At 37.5% G+C, this 11,866-nt stretch overlaps 1 protein-coding gene across 3 annotated transcripts in view; it reads left to right on the top strand.

Moving 5' to 3' along the window:
- Positions 1-11,866, top strand: part of ASCC3 (activating signal cointegrator 1 complex subunit 3) — a 332,868-nt gene that overhangs the window by 225,319 nt on the left and 95,683 nt on the right. The window lies entirely within an intron of this gene.

Below are 11,866 nucleotides of genomic sequence, written 5' to 3'. Positions count from 1 at the left end.
TAACATCAATGGGTCAGATAATGTGGACATTCTTATAGCTTTTCATATACACTGATAATTACTTTCCAAAAGGGCAATAGTAATTGTGGTTATCACTATTGATGTATGAATTGTCAGCAGTATATGAGAGTAACAGTTTCACTACATCCTCATTTGTCGTAATTTATTGTTATACATAAAATGTCTCTTGTTGCTTTAGTGTTTATGTGTGCCTTAATTTTTTTGTGGTTGAACTTTTTTTTAATATATATTTGTTTAATTTTTTTCTTTTTTGTCCCTTCATTCCTTTGGGCTTTTATCTGTTGCAGTACAGCAGTTTTTCTTATAGACTTGTGTGGGGGCCTTACCAAATTAAAATACCACACACACACACACACACACACTCTCCCCTAAAACTATACAAGTTTACCTTGGAGATATTGTAGATTGGGTTCAAAACCATTGCAATAAAGCAAACCTTGCAATAAAGCAAATCACACGAAATTTTTGGTTTCCTAGATCATAACAAAAGTTATATTTGCACTATACTATAGTCAGTTAAGAGTGCAATAGCATTATGTCTTAAAAGAATGTACATACCTTAATATAAAAAGACTGTATTGCTAAAAAACGCTAACCATCATCTGAGCCTTCAGTAGTCGTAGTAGTGACATCAAAGATCACTGATCACAGCTCATTGTAGCAAATATAGTAATGATGAAAAAGTTTGAAACATTGAGAGAACTTCCAAAACGTGACACAGAGACATGAAGTGAGCAAATGTTGTTGAAAAAATGGTGTTCATAGACTTGCTCAATGTAGAGTTGCCAGAAACCTTCAATTTGTAAAAAAAAAACACAATATCTGCAAAACACAGTAAAATGAGGTATGCCTTATGATGTCACTTCTTTCCATGTATATGTATTGATTATATATATGTATTAATCTTTCATCTACTTTATTAGTATATTTTGGTAGTTCACTGAATGTCATTTATCTTAGTTGTTTTTTCGAATAGCAGTTTTTGCATTTTATGTGATACAATCTGTTTATATGGGCTTTGTGATTCCTTCTAATACTTCTAAACGTAGGTATACCTCCTCCCCTCCATAGATTTGTAGACAGTGATTTTTCTTTTCTAATACTTTTCCAGTTTTTTAAAATATGCTCCTAGTTGGAGTTATGATGAAAAAATAGTTGATATCAGTAATAAAACTGTTGCATTGTCCTTCTCCCTGCACACCTCCCCTGTCTCATCTCACGCAGCCTGAAGAACAGTAAACATGCTGCTCCTAGCCCACTAGTGTCAGTGTCAACAGTCACATATTTCTCCCCTTCCACATCTCATGACTCATTTAGGGTTAGTACCCCTGTTGGATGGTACTGTGTATATTATGGTCATACATTAACTAATATTAGTTAACTAATAATAGTTAATATTTCAAAGCGTTCTTGCATAGGACCGCAGATGACCCCCAAATTAGCTTCATATAAAAGATATCACATGACTCCATGAAGTAGAGTGAAAGTTATCATTTTATCTTTCATCATTAGTTCCTTACTGTGACTTGTAGGCATATACAAGGTGTATAATTCAAGATCATTTAAAATCAAAATAATTTTGTCAAATGTTCCTTGTCCTGTGTTATTTAATTATTGCGCCCAAATAATCACCCTGTTTTGTCTAAACAGTATCTTGACTTAGAAGGCAAATGCTGAAAAATAGTTGTATGGAATATTGACAGTTTAGTTTATGTGCAGCATCTATTTAGGCTTAGTTTTGTTTTTTGTTTTTGTTTTCTTCTTGTGTCTTATCCCTAACAGTGTTCCTAATGGAGACTTTTCTTAGAAGTCAAGGTGCAAGGTACCTACTTATTGAATCCATTTTGGGATGTTTGCTCATATATATAAGAGCTGGGCCTTTAGCACATATGTGACTCACATGAACCTCAAATGTGAACCTCATGTGCTCTCCCCAACTATAGTACAACTCTACTATTCTTTATTTTTTTATTTTAAGGTATGAGACCTAAGGAATTCTGGACAGCTCAGCCATTATATGGAACTACCTCTCTGTTTTGTTTTGTTTAGTTTTTATTTAACCCAAGAATCTATCACCAAGGCTCATTAGAAACCATAGAATTTACGTGCATGGTTTCTGCTGTTTCATAGACTTTCATTGCTAAGGTAGGACAGTTAGAAATTGCCACTTCTGCACATTTTGTTTCACTAAGCCCATCTCAAGAATAAGACAACCCAGGCTTTGTTTTTATTCCTGTCTCTAAAAGCAATCACCTTTAAAATCAAAATTTCCGAGGGTTTATAACCAATTATTATGCAAATTCATTCTGATTATACGAAAACCTCCTATAAAGCAGGTGTTTCCGTGCGTTGTTGAATCCCCTAAATAATTAAATTAGGAGGACTTTTTAGCACTTTAATTTTGTAAGAGTTATTTTCTGTAATATCTGGGGCTAGACACTTGGTGACGATTCCTATTGCTGCTCCTTGGACAGTGTCAGGTTGGTGTTCTGTGGTAGGTCATGAGTACTCTGGTTAGGACTCTAGTGTTGACAACTTGATCATTCAAGGAGGCAGAGTAAGCATGGGAGCAGTTATCCTGGCAGCTGTGAAGCAGGGTGCTTGTGGAAGAGGGTTGCATCAAAGTCATTCTGAAACTGAATGGTGTGAAGTCAGAAAGTGTCCCTAGATGTGGAGGTGGGAGGGGAGAGGTTCAGTGGGGGAGTAAAGAAAGCCAGGGCAAATCTGAAGAGGCTGGAGAAAGAGAATGTGACCAAGGAAGAATATATGTGTTGTATTTTGTTTCTCAGCAAAGACAAAAGGAGTTGTCCATCTAACTTTTTAACCCAGTAAAGTCTCTTTACTTTACCTGAAGTAAAGTATTAGGAAGCAGATCCTCTTCAAGTGGATCACTGATATGAAATCATACTGCAGAATGAGAAAACCCCAAAAGTAATGCCCTTTCGTATTTGCCATTATGAAGACTTCTTGCACTGATTTCAAAAGTTTGTGGGCATGTGCTGCCCTGTCTCTTGAATTCTCAGTTGGACAGCCACCACTTCCACCATTAACCTCAAACTATTGTTGGGCTTTTGCCTCACTCTCTCAAGCTTCAGTTTCAAGACAGAAACATCTGAATGCCTGAACTTCAATCTCTAGCATGCAGCAGGAATAGGGAATATCTTCTTCACTTTGGCCTCTACTGAGGGATTTTCAGATACTGGCTGTCTATAAACAGTGTAGGTACAAGTAGTGAAGGTTCACTGTAGTCTATTATTTGTACAAACTCACTGATACACAGTCTCTCCAAACCTACACTTAAAAAAACAAATTTCTTCTAACAATGCAATTCTCCGTCATATAACCAAAATCCACTCATCCCTCCCCAAGGGGGGCAACTGAAAATTTCATCATTAAATCCATTAATCCTAGATCTCTTGACTATATCCAGTCACCCTCTGGTTCTTTGGCAATCCTCTCTCAATATTCTCTAGCCAATGGACTAAATGATAAAGTTGCCCACAATTAACACATGCTATATTCAACAGTAGAGGATAGGGAGAGGAAAGAGAAATGAAATTAGTTAAAATATGTAACATATTGTTAGTTAAAATATGTTAGTGCAGGGCTTCCCTGGTGGCACAGTGGTTAAGAATCCACCTGCCAATGCAGAGGACACGGGTTCGAGCCCTGGTCCGGGAAGATCCCACATGCTGCGGAGCAGCTAAGCCCATGCGCCACAACTACTGAGCCTGTGCTCTAGAGCCCATGAGCCACAACTACTGAGCCCATGTGCCACAACTACTGAAGCCCGCACGCCTAGAGCCCGTGCTCCGCAACAAGAGAAGCCACCGCAATGAGAAGTCCGTGCACCGCGACAAAGAGTAGCCCCCGCTCGCCACAACTAGAGAAAGCCCACGCAGAGCAATGAAGACCCAATGCAGCCAAAAAAATAAAATAAATAAATTTTAAAATAAAGAAAGAAATAAAATATGTTAGTACATATATGAGATAGCAAGGGTAGAGACCACAGTGTTTGTTTCTGCAACTGATTGGGGAGCTAAAAAGATATTTGTGGTTTATTTTCTCTGCTATCCATCACCTGTACACTTCTTCAACCAGCCCCTAAGCTAATTACGATTCTCTATCCAGTGGAGTTACCAAAACCCACATTACTGAGACACTGGAAATTGGATGTTCATATATGCTTTTTGGATATTGGATGTTCATATAGGGTTTTTTAGAACTTCGATTTATTTTCCAAATGTGAGAAGATTTCTCTGAGGTCCATTCAGAGTTTTCCTTCCCCTTATTGTATAGCAGTAGCCCAGTTTTTCCATCAGGGTCAGTCACCTAAACTACACCAGGACCATATTTTCCTTGCTCACCCTGTAGCATAAGGGCCTCAAATGGCCCTGTGGCTGTTTCAGCTTCCAAGTAAATTGTTACATCCCTTGGATATTGTCTGTAAACTAGAAGAGCTAGAGGTGTAGGGAAAGGAAACAAAAAATTTCCAAGTGGTTTATTAGCTATGTTTGCCGAAGACATCGGCACACACTGACTACTTGGTTCCTGGAACTGTATGTTCTGGCAGTGAGAGAAGTAGTATCATTTAATGATTGCGTAGTTCAGAGCATACACCTTATCCTACAAAATAACACCCCAACCTTGCCAAAGTAGTGTATCTCAGCTGCCACTCAGTCATTAATCTATAAAACCTGCTCTTTCTGGGTAATGAGAGACATAATAGGAACAGTGGATCCCATGGCGTCCATTGTCTTAATCTTTCTCTATGATGTGAACTCTTCAGTCAGAAAAATTATCATACAGGATATCATGAAGATGTATAAAGCATTCAGTAATCCTACCATTGAAGCCACTGGCAGGACATGATGGGCAGGATAGGAGAATCAAAATCTGTAGTGTCCATTCTAGACATCATCTCAAATAGATGTCCCCTCTGTGATAGAAAGGGTCCAGTGTAACTCCCTTACCACCGGATAGCTGTCTGTTCCCATGGCGAAGGTACTTATAATGGGCCCAGGGTTGTCTGCGTTGGTGGCATATGGGGCACTGAGCGGTGGCAGTAGTGGGTCGGCCTGAGGAAGAGGAAGTCCATGCTTAGCCCAGGCAGAGTTTCATCTCTTCCACCGTGGAGCCACTTAGTACGTGAAACCATTGCACAAAGACCTGGGGTCTGGGCGGGAAGCTGCTGGGTACCCTCAGATGCCCACTTGACTGTTAACAGCATTTTCCACACTGCTGTTAACTTTTTGGTAAACATCTTCATGGGATATAGGTAGCTGTTTGTTCTAGCACCATTCTAAAAGTTCATCTACATAAAACTTCTGCCTTTCTTGCCACTTGTCTTCCAATAGCACTCTTGCCAAGCTCCTGACCATTTGGCTAATCCAGTAACTACAGAGCAAAGATAGATCATCAGTTTGCATCATCTCTACTTTGTAGGAAAGTGACAAGGAAATACATAACACTCAACATTTACTCCTTTGCTTAGAGTCATCCGTGAAAGGACCATAATACCACATCAGTGTACTTCTTATGGTGCCACAATCTTGTTCAAAGCCATTTGGAATTTGGAATTTTTTTCCCCCTCAGTCAATTTGACATAAGAAATACCCCATGGGGCCTAGGTACATAGGTTGAAGTCGGGATAGTATGGCAGGAATAGGCACACACATGGAGGGTTCATGGATCACCTTTCATGATATTCTTCCATCAGCTCCTTTTATTTCTAATAATGATGAGTGCTGCTAGATAGCTCAGATAACATCCAGTTCGTGATCAGCACCTTCAGTTGCAAGGTTCCCTGGTATTACATAGTCAGGAATTCTTTCTCTCCCCGCTCAAAAATATCCATTAAATAATCCTCTAACTTAAATCAATAGGTAGCTCTTAAGAGAATTTGTAAAGTATTCATTTATTTAACATATATTTATTGAATGTCTACAACTTACCAAGCGCTGTGTGTTAGCCTTACTGATCCCAAATCTCAAAGAGCTTAAGTGAAGAAAGTAGAAATTTTAAAATATATGCATGATTAAATAAATAAGGTGATATCAAATTATGAAAATTGTATGGAAGAAACCAATAAGAAATGGAATAGAATAGGGGAATGGGAGGCTTCTTTAAATAGATTAGTCAGAGAAGACTTCTCTAAAGAGATGACATTTAAGCTGAGCACCAAAGCATAAGAACAAGCTGGCTACACAAAGAGAGAAGATAACCGCGTTTCAGGTGAAGGGACAGCATGTTAAAGGAACAGTGAGCAGATCGGTTGAGCTGGAGCCGCATAAGCAGGAGGAGGGTGCTACAAGTTACACTTGAGAGACAGGCAGGAGCCAGCTCATGCAAGGCCATAGCCCCATGGTTAAGGAGCTTGGATTTTTATTCTAAGTACTATGGGAAGACAGTCATTTTTTCATTTATTAGACCAACATTTATTGAGCTCCTTCTGTGTGTCAGGTGTCAGGTAAAGTTCCTGCCCTATGGAATTAACATTCTAGTGGGAGCGATAGCTAATAAGCAAGTATGTCAAGTTGTAATAATTCACATGGGGGAAAAAAATAAGCAAGTTAAAGGGAATAGGGAATGCCAAAGATGGTAGTGGAATGTTGTACATTAATACAAGTTGAGAAGGCCTCCCTGATGAAGGTACCTTTGAACAAAGAACTGAAGGAATCAAGGAAGCAAACTAAGCAGGTATCTGAGGGAGGAGTGTTCCAGGGCATTAAAGGTTTTAAGCTAAACAAATTACATACCCCAATTTACATTTTAAGATCACTTTTGCTGCTTAGTGGAAAATGGATTGAAGTGGAAGTAAGCATGGAATTAACGATGGTGGTGACCTAGGGGCCACCTAGAGCGGTAACAGTGGGAATGAAAAAATATATTTGGGGCTAGATGCAATAGGACTTTCTAATAGATGAGAAATGGAGATTCAAGAACTGAAAAGAATCAAGAATGGTGCCCCAGTTATTAACCCTAAACATCTGGGTAAATAATAGCGTCATTTATTGAAATGGGGAGAACCGAGACTGTAGGATAGAGAGGAAGGAGGAGACAGATTTAGGATGGAGAGAGACAGACGGAAAAGACAGATCTGAGCTTAAAAAAAAAAAAAAGGAAAAAAAGAAAAGAAAATTATATTTTGGACATGTTAATTTGTATCTCCAAGACTTTCAAGTGGAGATCTCAAGGCAGTTAAATGTCGGAAGTCTGTAAAACCCACAGAGGATGTGAGATATATGAACTTGGGAGCATCTGCAAGCCTTTAAACCCAGGTGAGCACCTGAGACCCTCGGATAGAGAGGGTGGAGATCAAAAAGCAGGCCTGAGGGACTCTCTCATTGTGAGCTTAGGTAGAAAATGAGCTGGCAACGAACCCTGAGAAAGCAGTGCCAGTGAGGAAACACAGTGTCCTAGAACACTGTAGACAGGAGGGGTTCGTGAAGGAAGGAGTGCTTGACTACATCAGATGTTAATGGGAGCTGAGTGAGATGAGAGCAGAGAAACACCGGTGGGATTTAGCACTTGGACATCTTGGACGAACTTGGCAAGTAGGGTCAGTGACATGTTGTGAACATAAGCCAGTTTGGAAGGAGTTGAGGGATAAATGGGTGGGAGGGGAAGGAAATGGAAGCAAATAGCGTATACAGCTCCTTCTAGAAGCTTTTCTATGTAATTTAATTAGTTATAATTTAGTGCCTAACAAGTGTGGTTCATTGGCTTCTGCCAAATAACTCTGCAATCTGGTTTGACGTGCAAGGGTGAATGGTGCTGGGATCTGGATGGTTGCCAACCTGCTTGGAAAGATAAAAGAGCAGAGGGAACACCCTTTCTTCTGAGCGGGTTTACTGATTGAAAACTCAGAATACTGTGCTTATTTCATCACTCACACCTTGCATGAGATGCATATCTGGGATGGGAAAGCAGAACCCTGGCTGAAGATTAGACTTTATTCTTCAGTCTTACTTATATTCTCCTCAACTCCTCTGTGTGTCTGTCCAATTAGCAGCAGGGCTAACCCTTTCTTCTTCCACACTGTTAAATAAGGTCCAGGTAGCTAAAAGAAAAGCACATCAAAGACAACTAGCTTTTTTCTTTTTTCCCCCCTTACATCCTTACAAGTAGGAATGAATTAAACAGAATCCTACAAGGCTTTTTGCCCTGAAGGTCCTGGACCACAATGTTTGAGTTGTGTTCTAAAGTCTGCGGTACCACGAGAAGGTAGATGCTGGGAAATAATCTGAAGCAGGAAAGGGGATAGCTTTCTGACTGAAGCACGATAGGAAAAGAATCCAGATGTGGATAACATGAAAATCGGAGGAGTATGGAAGACAAGAATTCCTTGGAACATAGTATTGTTAAACCTTGTTAATTCAAATTAATTGGCTAGAAGACTCACACAGATGACACTGAATATAATTAAGGAAATGTGCTAATTATAAATTTACACAATGCTTCAAAGTGAATTAATGAAAAACTGTAGCATAGGTACACAGGAGGGGCACGTTCATGAAAAGTAGAATTGGTGTTATTTCCGCATGCTTAATACTGAAGGAATTTTTTGATGCTTGAAAATTATTTCATTTTAAGCTAAACATAACTCACCCAACCTCATTACAAGTAAAACCTTCATAGACGTACAAAGATGAACTATAGCCTAGCTTTACACAAAATGATCACAAGTTCAGATTTGGTGGAGTTTCTACTACTGACATTTTACTATAGCTTTCTTTGATTCATTTGCTTTTTCATTCAACATATATATATTGACCTCTTCCTGTAGGTAAGAAGTTAGTACCAGGCTTTGAAAATGGACTTGGAGATTGTTAAAAATCAGAAATTAAGTTGAGTTTAATGTAGGGTAACCACATTTTCAACTTGAACAATCTGTTTTATCAAACTAAAATAGATTTAGGTCATGATACAAAACTCTCACCCAAGTGCTTTCTATTTTGATCAAGCTTTAGACCTCTTAATGACTACCCGATAAAGAAAACTATTAGGCTCAGAATATTAAGTGTCAAAACAGACATTATCTACAGATTTGCTGAACATTGGACATTGAACTGAGTTGGGTCTCATGGAATATTTGTGTAATTAAGAGCAGCTTCAAGATAGGAGACTGTTCTTTTTTATTTTGTCTTAGTTGATATCATATATGTCCTATTGACTAAAGAGGCAAAGCTCTTATTATGCTTAGTAATAATTGCTGTATTTATCAAGTACTTTATAGTTCACTAAAGACTTATCCCATTTAATCATGAACTCTGGGAGGGTCGTTCCTGTTATCCCAATTTTACAGATGCAGAAACTGAAACTTAGAAGAATTAAGTGACTTGCCCAATAGCACAAAGCAAGTAAGCGCAGCGTGGGAGCTCAAAACCAGAGTGGCTGTCTCAGAGTAATGTTCTTTTACTGTCCCGCACAGTAATGGAATCATGGACAACATACTGTCTAGAGAAGATGGAAAAGTCAAAGTAAGGGTGTGTGTCATTTGACGGGGATGCAAGTCAGTAGCTAAAATATCAAATGCAAGCAACCAACAAGAGCTGTGCCGTTCTCAATCATGAAAGGTGATATCTTAGTTTAGAAAAGAATGTTATTTTAAGTATTCTTCATTTTGAGGCGTGGGAGTAGAAATACTCAAATAATAAAGAAAAAATAGATTTGCAAATCATCTGCATAACGTTCCCCAGCTGTGTGAGTCTAGGACATTACTCATTATTTCAACTCTTATCTGTTTTTTGTATACCTTTTAAAACAATGTGGTCCACCCCTAAGTCAAGTGGATGATGTAGTTATTTGAAATATCCCTCATTCATGTGATGATTAGAGGGTGGCATTGTGGTTGAGAGCATGGACTAGAGCCAGGCTTCCTGGGTTCAGTACTGACTTCCCACTGCAAGTGGGATGTTTCACTTCTGAGCCTCATCCTTTAATCTGTGAAAGGATGATAATCTCTCCCCACAAGAGTCTTGCGAGGATTAAATGTATTAGTACATTTAATGTACATAGAACAGGCCTGGAACAGAGTTAAATATTCAATAAATGTTATTACATTGAATAACATCTTTTAAACAGATAGATTCTTTTTGCTGAAAGCACTGGTAAAATTTTGTCATATATTTATAATCTTTTGCTTGTGGTCCTTCACAAATTTAATTCATATTAATATAGTATTTGTTCATTTAAAATTGTGCTACTTTAGAAAATCAATTCTATAATGTCCCTTTTATCAGCTTTCTCTGCATTTTAAAAGCAGAGATGTATAAAAATGTTCTCCAAGAATGTTTTGGAATTTGAACTCACCAGAAATTGAAATAAGCATAAAATGTATACTCAAAAATTACCAATAGCATAGTGAATTAAGTTGAAAACATTAATAAGGAAAAATTTGTAATATCTCAGCCCTATATAGCCCAGTTTTGATATTTCTATTATTAAGAATCAAGTTAACCTAAAAGCAGACATTGAAAATAGTATTGTGTTTATTTAGCAGACAATAGCAAAGATTTACGTGTTATTATTTAGATTTCATTTATATATTTACTTCTCATATAATTGTATTTTTAATCATTTATAAATGTATTTATATATTAACAGTATCATAAATTACTTTGAGGTGTGCTTGTTTTGGGTTTCAGAGGGGGCAGCAAGAGAATATGTTCTGAGGTGTATTGGTAAAGTTTGGAAACTTACTACCTTTAATTAATTTTATTCTTTTATTTTTTTCCTATTAGTAGATCAAAAGAATGTTCTAAAGGTTTCTTTCATTTTAGTTTTTCCCCTTCAGTCTGTAGGGTTTATCATAAAAAGTGTATTTTAAGAATAAAAGTAATTATGAGGAAATGTTTTAACTTCATTTAACATCTGTACCAGATGTGATATATTTAATTATTTTTTTAAAAAAGAAAGTCTTTGTAACTTTCATTATTCTTCTGTATGGTACATCTTTTATTGAGTGTTTTATACAATTGATAAGCATTATTCAGTGGCATATGGTCTGAGTCTGATGTGCTTTGAAAAGAGTACAGAGTTCTGATAATGAGGATTCTGTGAAAATGGGAAAACCAGCACAACAGATACGCTTTGAGAAAGTATGGGTTTTTAGCATCTTGAAACAATATATCACACTCAAAGGGACAGAACTGGGCTGCACAATCTGTTAGCTCATTCTTGTCCAATCTGGTCTCCTCCTTTCTTTTGGAGCCAGCATTGTCATCAACTCACTGAATTATATTCTGACTGGAATGTATTTCAGGCACAGAGTAATGTATCTACTTAAATGGAATCCTATCTTTCTACAAAAGCTTTCTGAGTATAATAAATTTAAAATATAAAAAAAATTTCTATTAAGTTAAAGTAATTGGTTCAACAGTTTACATATGTGCCTTCTCCCCCACACCCTAAAGAAAGACCACTGCTTGGAGGAGCATAGGTCTGTTTTTATTTATAATACGGAAAAAAATTTTTGGTTTAACTAACATACAGTCAGACGTATTTCAAGGACCGCTTATCGGAAAGATACCTGCACATTACAGCAGTTGTTCCTTGAACAGAAATGAACTATGGAATTAAAACTTCTTCTATCAAAGTGTTTTAGTTACATGATTATTCGTTTTAAAATTCTATAGCAGCCTTTCTTAACAAGAATTAAGCCTTCATGTCCTAAGACATCCAATGAATGTAATAAATGAACTTTTCTCCTAACCATCTAGAATGGTACTAACTATCCTTGGAAAAATTAAGAAGATGGTAATTCAGATATTTTTTTGTGAGTCTCAGTTCTCTCAGGGAACCAGAATTGAGAAAGACTACTATATAGTACTCAAGGCCACTG

This window comes from Tursiops truncatus, chromosome 12, assembly GCF_011762595.2.
Source record: "Tursiops truncatus isolate mTurTru1 chromosome 12, mTurTru1.mat.Y, whole genome shotgun sequence".
Taxonomy (NCBI): Eukaryota; Metazoa; Chordata; class Mammalia; order Artiodactyla; family Delphinidae; genus Tursiops; species Tursiops truncatus.
The sequence above is the reverse complement of the archived record's forward strand: the minus strand, read 5'-3'. Positions and strand labels throughout refer to the sequence as shown.